The sequence below is a fragment of the Phocoena phocoena genome, chromosome 15 (assembly GCF_963924675.1).
Source record: "Phocoena phocoena chromosome 15, mPhoPho1.1, whole genome shotgun sequence".
NCBI classification, from domain to species: domain Eukaryota; kingdom Metazoa; phylum Chordata; class Mammalia; order Artiodactyla; family Phocoenidae; genus Phocoena; species Phocoena phocoena.
The window spans coordinates 74,278,271-74,294,860 of record NC_089233.1 but is presented as its reverse complement, the minus strand read 5'-3'; the positions used below and the strand labels follow the sequence as shown (position 1 = coordinate 74,294,860).

The following is a 16,590-nucleotide window of genomic DNA, read 5'->3' as shown; positions in this document are numbered from 1 at the left end:
TTATTGAAGTGTAGTTGACGGAAGTTCCCTGGCGGTCCAGTGGTTAGGACTCAGTGCTTTCACTGCCATGGCCTGGGTTCAATCCCTGGTTCAGGAACTAAGATCCTGCAAGTCTCGAGGCACAGCCAAAAAATATATAGTTGACTTACAATGTTGTGTTAGTTTCTGGTACACAGCAAAGTGACTCAGTTATATATATATTTATAATACATATATATAATATTCTTTTTCAAATTTTTTCCATTATAGCTTAGTATGAGATATTGACTATAGTTCCCTGTGCTACACAGTAGGACCTTGTTGTTTATCTATTTTGTATATAATAGTTTATATCTGCTAATCCCAAACCCCTAATTTATCCCTCCCCCACCTTTCCCCTTTGGTAACCATAAATTTGTTTTGTATGTCTGTGAGTCTGTTTCTGTTTCGTAAATAAGTTCATTTGTATCATACCCTAGATTCCTCATCTACGTGATATCATATGATATTTGTCTTTCTCTGACTTACTTCACTTAGTAGTAAGGCATCTTATCTTTTTTAAATTAATTTTTATTCGAGTATAGTTGCTTTACAATGTTGTGTTAGCTTCTACTGCACAGCAAAATGAATCAGCCATACATATACATATATCCCCTCCCTTTTGCTTTTTTGTTTTTTATAAGTTTTTTCTTTTAATTTATTTATCTATTTTTGGCTGTGTTGGGTCTTCGTTGCTGCGTGCGGGCTTTCTCTAGTTGCGGCGAGCAGGGGCTACTCTTCATTGCAGTGCGTGGGTTTCTCCTTGCGGCGGCTTCTGTTGTTGCGGAGCACGGGCTCTAGGCACGCGGGCTTCAGTAGTTGCGGCACGTGAGCTCAGTAGTTGTGGCTCACGGGCTCTAGAGCACAGGCTCAGTAGTTGTGGTGCATGGGCTTAGTTGCTCCACAGCATGTGGGATCTTCCCAGACCAGGGCTCGAAACCGCGTCTTCTACATTGGCAGGTGGATTCTTAACCACTGCGCCACCAGGGAAGTCTAACCCCTCCCTTTTGGATTTCCCTCCCATTTAGGTTACCACAGTGCATTAAGTAGAGTTCCCTGTGATATACAGTATGTTCCCATCAGTTGTCTATTTTATACAGAGTATCAATAGTGTATATGTGTTGGGACTTCCGTGGTGGCACAGTGGTTGGGAATCCGCCTGACAATGCAGGGGACACAGGTTCCAGCCCTGGTCCGGGAAGATCCCACATGCCGCGGAGCAACTAAGCCCGTGCACCACACCTACTGAGCCTGCGCTCTAGAGCCCACGAGCCACAACTACTGAGCCTGAGCGCCTAGAGCCCGTGCTCCACAACAAGAGAAGCCTGCGCACCGCAAAGAAGAGTAGCCCCCGCTTGCTGCAACTAGAGAAAGCCTGCGCACAGCAATAAAGACTCAATGTAGCCAAAAATAAATTTATTTTTTTAAAAATTCTAAAGAAAAAAATAAAGTGTATATGTGTCGATCCCAATCTCCCAATTCCTCCCACCCCACCCCTTTCCCCCTTGGTATCCATACATTTGCTCTCTATGTCTGTGTCTCTATTTCTGCTTGGCAAATAAGGTCATCTATACCAATTTTCTAGATGCCACATATATGCGTTAATATACGATATTTAGGAGGCATCTTATCTTAATCAGCCATTACCGCTGCAGCTCTCATTGTGGCCCAAGTGACAAGCTGTTGAGTACAGATTCTGCCCCTCTCCTCTGCTCTCTTTGCTGTGGTTAGAAATATTCATTATAAAATTGAATCTATCCTACAATGAGAATTATGTATTACATATTCACTTGGGCAGGGTGGGGACACAGGAAAATGGAAATAAAATATACAATCGAGAGGTGGTCAGCCACATGGAAGAGCAAAGATCTGGAGTCAGACGTATCGTGTTCAAATCACAGAGTCACAGTGTAACTGAACTTCTCTGAGCATCAGTCTCCCCCGCTGTGATGTCAGGGTTTTACTCCTGCTTCTCGGCATGAGGTGTCAATGAGCTGCTGTATGAAATGCCCTCAGCAGAGAACCTGGCATGTAAAAAGTGAGTGATATAGGGGCTTCCCTGGTGGGCCCGTGAGCCATGGCCGCTGAGCCTGTGCTCCGCAATGGGAGAGGCCGCAGCAGTGAGAGGCCCGCGTACCGCAAAAAAAAAAAAAAAGTGAGTGATATATTTTGGCTTTAAATTTTTTGCATTTTTTTTTTAATAGAAAATACATTCATAAGGTTCAAAAAGCAGAATGATCTAGAAAGGCATACCTTGGAAAAACTGACTTCCACCCATCCCTGTCCACCTAGTTCCTCTCTCTCCCCCTTACCATTGATAAACACTTTTGTTAGTTTCTTGTGAACACTTCCTGTATTTCTTTAAGCAAACATAAATATTTAGTCCCCTTGTACAAAAGGTGGCATCCTGTACAGACTTTTTCTGCACTCTGCTTTTTTCTCTTAACATTATATCTTGAAGATCATTCAATATCAAGAAAAAGAGAGCTTCCTCATGTTTTTCTTTATCACTACATACTATTCCATGTGTGGCTATGTCATTCCCTATAGATGGAAACTTTGGTTGTTTCCACTCCTGCAATGACTAATAATGCTGCAACAAAAACTTTGTACTCACTTTCTTCTGTATGTATGCAGGTGTAATATAAATATTTGGAAGTGGAATTGCTAGGTCAAAGGGTAAATGCCAGTGTATTTTTAATACAGATTGGTAAATTATCCCCGTAGAAGCTGTATCACTTTGTACTATCAATGTATGCTAGTGTCTTTTTTCCTGTAGCCTCACCCACACAGTATGTGTGACAGACAGTTCTTATTTTAATTACTGCTGTTCAATGCTGTTTGTGCAAAAAACTTTTTTGGCCATATTTTTTCTGTAGATACAAGCATAGTCATCTCCAACTTTATTTCAAGAAGTCACCTCAGAACAAGAATTTGGAAATTAAAAATACGGTTACTGAAAAAAATTTTCTATCCGTGTATACGCTACAAAATAGAATAAACACGCCGAACGCAAAATTAGTGTTTAGAAATATCAGGGACCTCCCTGGTGGTCCAGTGGTTAAGAATCTGCCTTCCGGACTTCCCTGGTGGCGCAGGGGTTAAGAATCCGCCTGCCAATGCAGGGGACATGGGTTCGAGCTCTGGCCTAGGAAGATCCCACATGCCGCGGAGCAATGAAGCCTGTGCATCACAACTACTGAGCCTGAGATCTAGAGCCCGCGAGCCACAACTACCGAAGCCCACTCACCTAGAGCCCGTGCTCCCCAACAAGAGAAGCCACCACAATAAGAAGCCCAAGCACCGCAACAAAGAGTAGCCCCCACTCGCTGCAACTAGAGAAAGCCTGCACGCAGCAACGAAGACCCAACACAGCCAAAAAATAAATAACTAAAATAAAATAAATAAATTTTTTTTAAAAATCTGCCTTCCAATGCAGCGGCCGCAGGTTTGACCCCTGGTCAGGGAACTAAGATCCCACATGCTACGGGGCAACTAAGCCTGCGTGCCACAACTTTTGAGCCTACATGTCACAACTACAGAGAGAAGCCCGCACACTGCAACGAAAGATCCCAAGTGCTGCAACTAAGATCTGATGCAGCCAAAAATAAATAAATAAATAAATAAAAGAAATATCAGGGCAAGGAAATCCTTCAGAATACAGAGCTCAAGTTTTTAAGCAAGAAAGTGCTTTAAACCTGTATTTCCATATCCAACAAGCATAACCCTGCTAAAAAAAAAGTGAATTCAAGATATACACCAGAGGGACTTCCCTGGTGGTCCAGTGGTTAAGACTTCACCTTTCAATGCAGGGGGTGCAGTTTCAATCCCTGGTTTGGGAGCTAAGACCCCACATGCCTCACGGCCAGAAAACCAAAACATAAAACAGAAGCAACATTGTAACAAATTCAGTAAAGACTTAAAAAATGGCCCACATCAAAAAAATCTTAAAAAAAAAAAGATATACACCAGAAAATTGAAAGTGGAAACCAGAACAAGCAGGAGACACGGTCTGCAAGAGTTGGTAGAATTAACCTAAGAATGCATGACACAAGGGCACCAGGCCCAGGAAGACATAAGAACAAGTAATTAGAACATGAAGTCAACAGGCTCTATGAAAAATGCCATCAAGAAGGAAGATTTTTTTCATACAAATTCTATTATTAAAGACCTAGATCTTCTAAAAGCAAAAAGTAAAGAAATGCATCTCTTCTTTCAACAAGTTTAATGTCTTGTTAGTGAAGGCAGAAACACTCACAGTAGGAATCTGGTGTGAGGAATCGTTACACAGATGATGGAAGATCTGAGAAGCCAAAAGGAAACCAAGAGACAGCCAGGGATTAGGGACAGGACTAAGCAGTGATGTGCTAGTAAGTGGTCAACAACTGGCTCCTGGCAGGAAGCCCTGATATGTCTTGTTTTCCAATTTGGGATGTAAATCCTCCTACCACGGCCAATTCCGAGCTGCCAACATGAGGTCACTGAGCATGGAGTTGGGAAGAGATGTGTACGATCAGTTTCTGTGAGCTGGTGCACGACAGCTCCAGCACACCATTGGTGGAAAGGTACGACCACACTTTGAGACAACGGGATAAGATGTTACGGGAGCCTTGGGACCAGGGCCACGTGATAGAAGATGGTACCATAGAGGAAGTTCCATTTCCCTTTATGTCGGTCCACTAACGTTGTTCTGCAGTGGAAAATATTTACATAATCATATTCATATAGACGTTGTTTACTAAAGTTTAAGAATCAATAACCATCACAACATAATCTTATTAAGCACCCTATTATGTGTTAGGCAGGCAAGTATCCTAGGTACCGGGGAGACAGATGTGAATAAAATAAAGTCCCTAACATACCATAGTTTGTTTATCCAGTCACCAAGTGATGGACATTTGAGTTGTTTCCTGGTTTTCGCTACGATGGAAAGAATTGCTCTGAACATTGTTGTCCAAGCCTGTGTGGACATATGCACTCATTTATCTCAGGTACATATTTAGGAGTGGAATTGCTCTGTTATGTTAGATGTATGTTTAACTTGATAAGAAATCAACAAAGAGTTTTCCAAAGTTGTTTTACCATTTATACCCCCATCACAATGAGGATTTTACTCACTCTGCATCCTCACCATTGCTTGTTATTGTCAATTGTTTTCTGTCTGTTCATTTGTTAGTTTTATTTTAAAGTCATCAGGTTTATTGAGGTCCAATTTACATACAGTAAAACTCATCCTTTTTAGTTTCGTGAGTTTTGACAAATGTATATGGTCACGTAACCACCATCACAATCAAGACACAGAATATCTAGATAGGACTGCTAAGTCATATGGTATCTATATGTTTAACTTTATAAGAAAATGCCGAACTCTTTTTCAAAGTGACTGTACCATTTTGCGTTCCCACCAGCAACGAATGAGAGTTCCAGCTGCTCCATATCCTTGACACCTCTTGGTACTGTCTGTCTTGCTTTTTTTTAAGTCATTCTAAAAGGTATGTAATGATATTTATGTTTTTAGTTTGCATTTCTCTGAAGATCAATGATGTTGAATATTTTTCCATGTACTTATTGGACATACATATATTTTTTTCTGTGAAGTGTCTGTTCAAACCTTTTATCCAGTATTTTGTTGTTGCTGTTATTGGCTGCACCATGCAGCTTGCAGGATCTTAGTTCCCCAACCAGGGACTGAATCCGGGCCACAGCAGTGAAAGCGCCACGTCCTAACCACTGGACTGACAGGGAATTCACATTTTATCCAGTATTTTTGTTGGGTCATCTCTGTTTTATTCAATTGTAAGAGTTCTTTATATATTCTAGATACAATTCCTTTATCAAATCTATGTATTACAAGTATTTTTTCTCTAAGTCTGTGGCTTTCATGTTCTTTTTTTTCCCTGAAGTGATTTAATTTTGTCCTCTAGTCGTCTTGACAACAATATAATTTATAATATTCTATGTACTTGAGAATCCTAGTTTTACAATCAAGCTGTATGATACTTATTAAACTTTTTTAATTGGCATAAAATTCACATTACATAAATTCACCATTTTAACCATTTTAAAGTATACAATTCAGTGGCCTTTTTTGTTTTCTTAACAGTGAATTATAAAGAGCAGAATTTTCTTAATTTCGATAAAGTCCAATTTATAAATTTTTCCTTCTAAGGTTAGTGCTTATGATGTTCTAAGAAATCTTTGTCCATTCCAAGTGGGTCCTACATTTTCTTCTAGGAGCTTCTTATTTTTGCTTTTATGTTTAGGCCTATGATCTATCTCAAAGATTTTTCATGTATGGTGTGAGGTATGAATCGAGTTCATTTCTTTTCAGTATGAATGTCCAATTGTTCCAGCAACATTCATTGAAAAACAAAATTATTTTTTCGCCACTGAGTTACCTTGGTGCTTTTGTTGAAAATAAGTTTGTCATGTATGTGTCAGTCTAAACTGCCTCTCTATTCTCTTCCATTGATCTATTGGTCTATCCAGACTTCTTCTACCTTTTGAAACATGCAAATTGGTTCAGTGTTCTCTGTCATGCAAACAAATAGGACTTGTTCCTACAACAAGTATTTTCTGAGCCTAGTCTATGCCAGTCCCTAGGAATATAACGTTGCTGAAGACCCAATGCCTTCTTTCTCTTCATGACAAGTGGGATAGTGAACATCTCCTGGTTTTGCCTGCTCAGAATTCTCTCTCCTTCTTCAAGTGACAGCTTCCCAATTCTCCACTAGAGAGCTCCTGCCTGTCCACTCTCATCCCATGTGATTCAGATGGGAATCACAATCAACATCCACTTCCTAAGGTGGACATACGACCCAGGCTTGGCCAGTAAGTATCAGCACTGGGACATTTTTCTAGAACTACTGGGAAGATATAGTTTTCTTTCCTCTGTGGGTTTTAAAGTTGAGCAGCTGAAGGGGGCCACTATTGCCTGAAATTTATATCAATGTGGACGGCATCGGAGTTTATAGCTAGAGACAGATAGATACCCAGCATGTGAGCACCTGGTTCCAGACCTGACACTCATGAAGTTCCTGGGCTTTCCAATTCTGTGAGTCAATAAATTTCTCTTTTTTTTTTTTAAACTTAAGACTGAGTTGAGCCTACTTCCTCCTAATAAACATAAAAATCACTACAGGGGCTTCCCTGGTGGCACAGTGGTTAAGAATCCGCCTGCCAGTGCAGGGGACACAGGTTCGATCCCTACTCTGGGAAGATCCCACATGCCGCGGAGCAGCTAAGCCCGTGCGCCACAACTGGGCCTGCACTCTAGAGCCCGTGAGCCACAAGTGCTGAACCTGCATGCCACAACTACTAAAGCCCGCATGCCTAGAGCCTGTGCTCCTCCACAAGAGAAGCCACCGCAATGAGAAGCCTGCGCACCTCAACGGAAAGTAGCCCCCGCTCACTGCAACGAGAGAAAGTCCGCGTGCAGCAACGAAGACCCAACACAGCCAAAAATAAATAATAAATAAAATAAATTTTTTAAAAAATTACCACAAGGAAAAAGGCAGGGTCAACACGGGCACCTCAGGAAATTTTTCTGGTCAGTTTTGAGACAATTCGTGTTGTATTCCCTCCTCTTGTATACCTCGGTCCAGCCCCTCTATCCAATCAATCAACAGGTCCCTAGAGAGGAGTATTTTTCACACTGACGATTATGACCCATGAGTGATAGTGAGTCATGAAATGAAATAATGGGTTACAGCCAGCACTTAAAAAAAAAAAAAAAGAAAGAAAAGAGGGCTTCCCTGGTGGCGCAGTGGTTGAGAGTCCACCTGCCGATGCAGGGGACACGGGTTCGTACCCCGATCCGGGAAGATCCCCCATGCCGCGGAGCAGCTGGGCCCGTGAGTCATGGCCGCTGAGCCTGCGCGTCCGGAGCCTGTGCTCCGCAACGGGAGAGGCCACAACAGTGAGAGGCCCGCGTACGGCAAAAAAAAAAAAAAAAAAAAAGAAATAGAAGGAATAGAAAATATCAGAGCACACTGCATGCCGTAAGGCTAAGTATTATTTTACAAAACTTTTATTTCTGTTGTATGTATGTGTGTAGTGTATGTAAAATGTATTTCTTGGGCTTCCCTGGTGGTGCAGTGGTTAAGAATCCGCCTGCCAATGCAGGGGACTCAGGTTCGAGCCCTGGTCCAGGAAGATCCCACATGCCACGGAGCAACTAAGCCCATGCGCCACAACTACTGAGCCTGCCCTCTAGAGCCTGTGAGCCACAACTACTGAGCCCATGTGTCACAATTACAGAAGCCCTCACGCCTAGAGCCTGTGCTCCACAACAAGAGAAACCACTGCAATGAGAAGCCCGCACACCACAATGAAGAGTAGCCCCTGCTCACTGCAACTAGAGAAAGCCCACACGCACCAACTAAGACCCAATGCAGCCAAAAATAAATAAAATACATTTGTAAAAAAATAAGTAAAATAAAATGTATTTCTTCCTATGGATACAGTCAAATAAGTCTGAAAAACACTACTACAGAGTAGTTTGTGGCAAAGATTGTGGGTTGCCTACCCAATAGTCACTCTCCTTTCTCCTTGCTAAGAGAACTGTGATTTTGTTCAGGAATGGAAGCAGCCATGTGTTATAGAAGGTTGAGCTGTGTGGAGTTAGGGGTGGGAGCTAAGCCGCTTCACAGCCCAGAGTTTTGATTGATCTAAACCAGTGGTTTTCAAAGTGTGGTCCAAGAACCCCTTCTAAGGGGTCCACAAGGCCTTCCTTTTTGCAACAACGTATCTTTGTGAGGCCAGAATTTCTTCATATATTTCAAGTAAAACAACATATCACAATGAATTGAAGGCAAAAGCAGAAATTAGAATCCAGCTTCTTCTATTAATCCAGAAAGTAAAGAGATATAGAAAAATGTAAAATGATGCCACTTTTTTCACTAATTTTTTTTCTTTGAGAAAATATAGTATTTTTTAATTTAAAAAATGTTATTTATGTTAACATGTAAAGGGTAACTTTAAATGAACTAATAAACACATATATTCAAAATTTTCAGTTTTAACTTCGAATACAGCAAATATTAATTGATACACACAAACAAAAGATCTTTGGGGTCATTAATAATTTTTAAGAGTTTGAGATCACTGACTTAAGCCACTCATGGTTGTTTCCTTCCCTTTGCCAGTGACTTTATCAGGACTGTGATACAATTCTAGAAAATGGGACTTGAAGTCTGCTGAGGACTTCTGAGAAAGTTTTCTTTCTAGATAATAAAAGAAGAGCTGTATGGGAGGAAACAGCCTCTCTTCTACACCACTGGGTTAATGTGCATGCAATGTGATGCCTGGAGCAGTGGCAACGGTCTTGCAACTATGAGGTTACAAGGCTGAGGACAAAGTCTACACACTGAGGATGGCAGAGTGAAGAGATGGAAGGAATATGGGTCTGTATCCACCAGCCCAAGACCACTTATCTCTGGATTTCTTGTTTTGTGAGATAATAAATTTCTCCCCACTAGATCATAAGATCCATGGGGCAGAGTTTTGTTTTGATTTGGGGGGTTTTGTCTGTTTTAGTCTCTGCCATATCACCAGCACCTAAACAGTGCCAGGAACATAGTAGGTGATAGGTAAATGTTTGTTGAATAAATGAATGACCCCTTAAAGATAGTCCTTGTTGGATTTCATTGTTGCTGTTACTTAAAGCCAAAGAATCCTAATTGATTCAAGTGTCCTACCCTACTCCAGTTTCCATCTGTGGGGACCCTTTTTGGGGATCCTTCTCAATTAGCCTTCATCAATGGACATCCCAGCCTATGCTGAGCATGACCTAATTTATAGCCCCACAACGCCATGGGGTTATCTTTATTTTCAGCACTTGCCACACTTTTTTTTTTTTTTTTGGAACTGCCTCTTTTGTTTCTTTCACTAGAGGTGGAGGCCAGAGATTTATTAGCCTGGGTACAATCCAGGCTTCCAGTGGCTCAGACAAAATCAAGTTTATTTCTCTCTCACCTAATCCAGACTTAGGTGGTTCTAGGGTAGAAACATTGACAATCTCAACACACAACCTCTGGGCCCAAGGTTGCTGCTCTAGCTCCTGCAAACAGATCTTCATCCCAGCCAGTGGTAAAGGGGAGAGCAAAGAGAGAACATATCCATTATTTAATTTATTTATTTAATTTTGGCCACAGCTTGTGGGATCTTAATTCCCTGACCAGGGATTGAACCCAGGCCCTCAGCAGTGACAGTGCAGAGCCCTAACCACTGGACTACCAGAGAATTCCTTCTCCATATTTCAAACAGACCTGGAAGGAGCATGCATCATTTCTGCTCACATCTTACATAAGCTCCCATGAACATCTCAGAACTTAATCACATGAACACTTAGATCCAAAAGAAGCTCGGAAATGTAGCCATCAACTGGACAACCACGTGCCAAATAAAACTCATGAGTTCTATTATTAAGGAAAGTACGGGGCCTTCCCTGGTGGCGCAGTGGTTGAGAGTCCGCCTGCCGATGCAGGGGACACGGGTTCGTGTCCCAGTCTGGGAAGATCCCACATGCCACGGCGCGGCTGGGCCCGTGAGCCACGGCCGCTGAGCCTGCGCGTCCGGAGCCTGTGCTCCGCAACGGGAGAGGCCACGACAGTGAGAGGCCTGCGTACTGCAAAAAAAAAAAAAAAAAAAAAGAAAGAAGGGGAGGGGACTTCCCTGTTGGTCCAGTCGTTAGGACTCCGCGCTTCCACTGCAGCGGGCACAGGTTAGATCCCAGGCCTCGTGGGACGGCCAAAATATTTTTTAAAAAAAAATTTTTTTTTAATTATTTATTTGGCTGCACCGGTCCTAGTTGGAGCACGAGGGATCTTTAGTTGCAGCATGTGGGATCCAGCTCCCTGACCAGGGATCGAACCTGGGCCCCCTGCACTGGGAGCACGGAGTCCCAACCACCGGACCACCAGGGAAGTCCCACAAAAAAAATTTTAAATTTAAAAGAAAAAAAGAAGGGGAAAGGGAATATTAGTGGTCAACCAGCTGTCTCTACCATGTTACTTGGTTTGATCTGTATTTGCAGAGCCTCAAACAGGGCTTGGCTATAGTAAATTTTGAGGAAATGTTTAATGAAAGAAAGAACAAAGGAAAAACAAACAGAACCCAAGATTCCTGCCCACAGTAGATGTACCATTAACCTGGAGAGGCAAACGGAACCCAGATGAAGCACTGAGGTATTACAAACAACACAAAATAATACCTGGTGAGTGTTAAATCAATGTTGCCTCTCTGAGGTAAGTCTGGCTCCACATGACCCCTCAAGCTCCTCATTTCCACAGGAGCTAACTCTCTAGACTGTGATCTACTTTAAAGGACAAAATCTCCATGGCCCACCCTTCACCTGTGTCCAATTTCTAATGGACAGAAATACTAGTGACAACACTGGAGGGTAACTGGATAGTTGTAACCCTCATGAACTCACAGATCCATGTAAACTTAGCCTTGGAGGAGTCACACGTGAGAAACACAGTTCAACAGCTGAAAGTAATTAAAAAGGAATCGCATTTCCCACCCCACCCCCATCTCTCAAGAACATAAAATGAAATTCACAGCAATACTAATTAAAAGTCCCTGTCCCCCTATGCCCCTCAGCTACTCTAGTGCCTGGCTTGCCAAGCCCCTCATTCAGCCCCTAGCCTATGCTCTTCTCTCCCTTCTTCCCCTCAGCCCTCTAGTTGAGAGGTTCTCAAAGTGCGGTCCATGGACCAGCAGTATTAACATTATCTGAGCGCTTGTTTGAAATGTAAATTCTTGCGCTCACCAAGACCTATTCAGTGAGAATCTCGAAAGTGGGGCCCAGGTGTTCCTTATGCACACTACACTTTAAGAAGCACCTTACCTGTGTCAGTAATTCTCAACTTTGCCTGCACATCTTGGGAGTTTAGAAAAATCTGGATGTCCGGTCCACACCGCAGGCCAATTAAGTCAGAATCTGTGGTTAAGCACCAGTGCTTCACTATTATGAAGCCAGGTTTGAAAACTACTGGTCTAAGTCTTAGTCCTTCATCCTTCTTCCCTTGTCTCAGAACTCCTTCCCAGAACCATAAATGAATCAAACTCAAATTGGCTAAAGAAAAAAAAAGTGGAGGACGGGACATTCATGACTTGTAGAAGTAAAATAAAATGTCCAAAGTAGTCCTATCTTCCATCACTGGCGGATCCGGGTACTCAAAGACGCCACCAGGATCTTTTACCCCCTCAGGCTCTCAGCTTCCCTCTGTCTGGGCTTCACTCTCAACGTGACGGCAAAACACACCCGCTCTCAGTTCCAAGAAAGGAGTTTCTACGATAGTTCCAGCGTCTAGGGAAGGAAGTGAATCCTCTGATTGGGCCAGCTTGGGTCAGGTGTCCAGCCCTGAACCAATCACAGTGGCCAGATGATTAACGTCCTCTGATTGGCTAGGCCTGTGGCACAGGTTCATACCAGGACTAGAGGGTCGCAGGTGTGGACATAGAAGAACCGGATGGAATGACAAGGAGGGTGGGATCATCCTCTAACGGGAATGCTCAGCAGGTGAAAATAAAGACATCTACTCCATAGCTCCCTCTCTGTCTTCTGGTTTGTTGTCCACATGACAAAAGTCCAGGGAAACTATGCGGCAAAGACAAATCTGCTCTCGGGGCCTCAGTTGTTGGGAAGCCAATGACTGAATGCTCTTTTCTTTGGGGGCAAGGGTGCTGTAAGAGATTATATTAATTATTTAATCACATAAATTACTGTGGAAAATTCTGGATATATGTTGGGGGTGATTCTGAATAATACATATTTGAATCATAATGCATACATATTCTAATACCAGATAAGTGGAAAATTATACACCAGAAATAATATTCATGCAAATATACATCTTTACATTCCACACGAAGAAGGCATCATGGATCGATTGATAGATAATGCTGAAGCCAAAGCAACAGTAATTTTAATTTTGTATTAAGTTCTGCTTAATTGATTATAATGCATTAAAAGTAAGTTTTGATTTCACGGTTTTTTTGTTTAGTTTTGGGTTTTGTTTTGTTTTTTTGGCTGCGTTGGGTCTTCGTTGCTGCACGCCAGCTTTCTCTAGTTGCAGCGAGCGGGGGCTACTCTTCATTGCAGTGCACGGGCTTCTCATTGTGGTGCGTGGGCTTTCTCTAGTTGCAGTGGCTTCTCATTGCGGGGCACGGGCTCTACGCTCACGGAGCTTCAGTAGTTGTGGCACGCGGGCTTCATAGTTGTGGCTCGTGAGCTCTAGAGCACAGGCTCGGTAGTCGTGGCGTACGAGTTTAATTGCTCTGCGGCATGTGGAACCTTCCCGGACCAGGGCTGGACACCCACCCGTGTCCCCTGCATTGGGAGGAGGATTCTTAACCAACGCGCCACCAGGGAAGCACTGATTTCACTTTTTTATGTGTGTATATACACATGTATATAACTTTACATAAAATCATAGAGGTGACCATATTGTATATATTGAGGTGTTTCCCGTTTCTAATGAAATTTCTTCCTTTTCTCCTGTTGGCTTCTCTCTCTCCTTTTCTCCTTTTCCTCTCCACTCCTCACCTCTAGTTGATATAGTCCTATCTTTTCTTCATGCTTGTGTAATTTTTTTGCAAATACATATACACATACGTATTTGCATACATATACAAGTGCATATATATATACTCACACATATGTATACTGGATACACAGGAGTTTATATAAATAGGATCATATTGTCCTCATTTTTCTGCACCCTGATTTTCTCATTTAACAGTATCACAAGGAAAGCCCTCCAGGTGAGATAGCAGAGAGCCTTTTAATGGTTGTGTAGTATTCTGTGGTGTGGCTATACCATAATGTATTCACCACTCCCTTTGGATGGGTATTTGTTTGCCATTTTTGCCACTATGAACAATACTGCATAAATCTTTCATGTATATCCTTACATATTGGTTCCTAAGAGTGGAACCTATCCCATAGAAGTGTCAAAATGTTAAAAGATATTGCCCAAAGGCCATTGTAACAATATACAAATGTATACGGATTTCCTCCATATGGCCACCAGCAATAAATGTTGTATATGGATTTCCTCCATATGGCCACCAGCAATAAATGTTATGACTCTTTCTTTTTCTTTCTTTTCCTCTTCTGCTTCCTCTTCCTCTTTCTCTTTCTAAATCGAGGTGAAATTCACATAACACAAAATTAACCATCGTTGGTATTTAGCACAATCACATGTTGTGTAACCATCACCTCCATCTAGTTCTAAAACATTTTCATCAGGAATTCCCTGGCAGTCCAGTGGTTAGGACTCTGTGCTTTCAATGCTGAGGGCCTGGGTTCAATCCCTGGTTGGGGAACTAAGATCCCGCAAGCTGAGCAGTGTGGCCAAAAAAAAAAAAACAGAACTCATAATAAAAAAAAATTTTAATAAAACATTTTCATCACCCTAAAATTTAGGAAGCTCCATACTCATTAGCACCACTCCCCATTCCTCCCTCCTTCAGCAGTTGTTAATCTGCTTTCTCTATGTATAGATCTGCCTATTCTGATCATTTCATATAAATGGAATCACACGATAAGTGGCCTTTTGCATGTGAATTCTTTCACTCAGCATGTTTTCAGGGTTCACTCATGTTGTAGCATGTATCAGTACTTCATTCCTTTTTGTGACTGGATAATAGTCTATTGTATGAATGTAACACATTTTGTTTATCCATTCATCAGCTGATGGATACTTGGATTGTTCCAACTTTGTTTTTGGCTTGTGTGAATAGCGCTGCTATGAACATTCCTGTCTAAGTATTTGAAAACTTGTTTTCAGTTTCCTTGGGTATGTAGTCCCCCCTCAGTATCCAAAGGGGACTGGTTCCAGGACCACCAGCACCCCTGCCACCCCCTTGGATACCAAAATCCAAAGATGTTCAAGTCACTAACAGTTAGCCCTCCATATCCAAGGATACAGATCTCACTGATATGGAGGACCAGCTGTATATCCAGGAGTGGAATTCCTTGGTCAGAGGGTAATTTTATGTTTAACTTTTCGAGGAAGTACCAAACTATTTTCCACAGTGGCTGCACCATTTTACAGTCACACAAACAGTGCACAAAGTTCTGTTTTCTCTTCTTTTTTTTTTTTTTTTTTTTTTTTTTTGCAGTACATGGGCCTCTCACTGTTGTGGCCTCTCCCGTTGCGGAGCACAGGCTCCGGACGCGCAGGCTCAGCGGCCATGGCTCACGGGCCCAGCCGCTCCACGGCATGTGGGATCTTCCCGGACCGGGGCACGAACCTGCGTCCCCTGCATCAGCAGACGGACTCTCAACGACTGCGCCACCAGGGAAGCCCCCTGTTTTCTCTTCTTTTAAAAATTCCAGTCATTGAATTAGGACCCACCCTAACGCAGTATAACTTCATCTTTATTTAATAACATCTGCAATTATCCTATTTCCAAATTAGGTCACACTTCCACGGAGGAGGGTTAGGACTTGGACATACCTTTTTGGAAGACACAATTCAACCACAGTAGGGTGTAATATCTGTTTGTATACAGGAAACAGAAGCAGCTATTGAGAACCATAACTAATTCAAGGTAACTCTGATAACAAAGTGTCTTTTCCTTAAACTGTAGGAATTTCAGCTATTTGTGCAAAGGCAAGGCCACCAAGCATTGAGTGGCAGCCAAATGGATTGGGCAGAACACTGGTGTGGATAAATTGGCTTATTTTAGTTCATGAATACCGCATTTTAATAACCCTTAATAACTCATGTATTGAATTACCATTAAGTCTCCTGGGGATGTATACAGACATGAAAAATTATGGCAGTGTCCATCATTTAGGTGCAAGAACTGAAGGAAAGACAAGAGATTTCGATATTCCAAAACACTATGGCTTTTTTATGTTTCTTGTGGCAGATGTAGCCAATTGGCTGAGCCAGCTACTGTTCCCAACCTCTGATTCTTTTCTTCCTCCTGTTTTAGAAGCTGGAAAGATCCTTTGCAGCTGTGGTTGCCAGCTATGCTGTTGTATTTCCAGGAATATGTTTGCTTTCCTGATAAAAGAGACAGACGAAACTGGCTCCAGCCCTTCCCTTACTTCTTCCTGCCTTGAACACTGACGTGATGCCTGGAGCTACAACAGCCATCTTGTTGCACCATGAGAGAAAGGCCAAGATGATCACAGAGTAGCTGGCTCTGTATCATTCACCCAGCGACAGCAGCTACCTACTTCCAGATTCCTTGTTTTGGAAGAAAATGTTTATTTACTTACTTACTTATTTAGGCTGCGCCGCGTCTTAGTTGCAGCTTGCAGGATCTTTAGTTGCGGCATGCGGACTTCTTAGTTGTGGCACGCATGTGGGATCAAGTTCCCTGACCAGGGATCAAACCCAGGCCCTCTGCATTGGGAGCCCGAAGTCTTACTCACTGGACCACCAGGGAAGTCCCCACATATTACTTTTTTTATGAATAAAAAAAATTCAAAGACAAAAATATTCAAATTTTATTTTTAGTTCAAATAATCGTCAGATGGGTGGCACTCTTGGGATTTCTTAGTACCTATGTCAACACATTCTTCATAAAAGTAAGCACAAAGGAAAA

General features: G+C 42.3%; 1 non-coding gene across 1 annotated transcript; it reads right to left on the bottom strand.

Moving 5' to 3' along the window:
• Positions 1-10,187: 10,187 nt before the first annotated feature.
• TRNAD-GUC (transfer RNA aspartic acid (anticodon GUC)) lies at positions 10,188-10,260 on the bottom strand. The gene has a single exon. It is a non-coding gene; the product is annotated as a tRNA-Asp (tRNA).
• Positions 10,261-16,590: the final 6,330 nt, after the last annotated feature.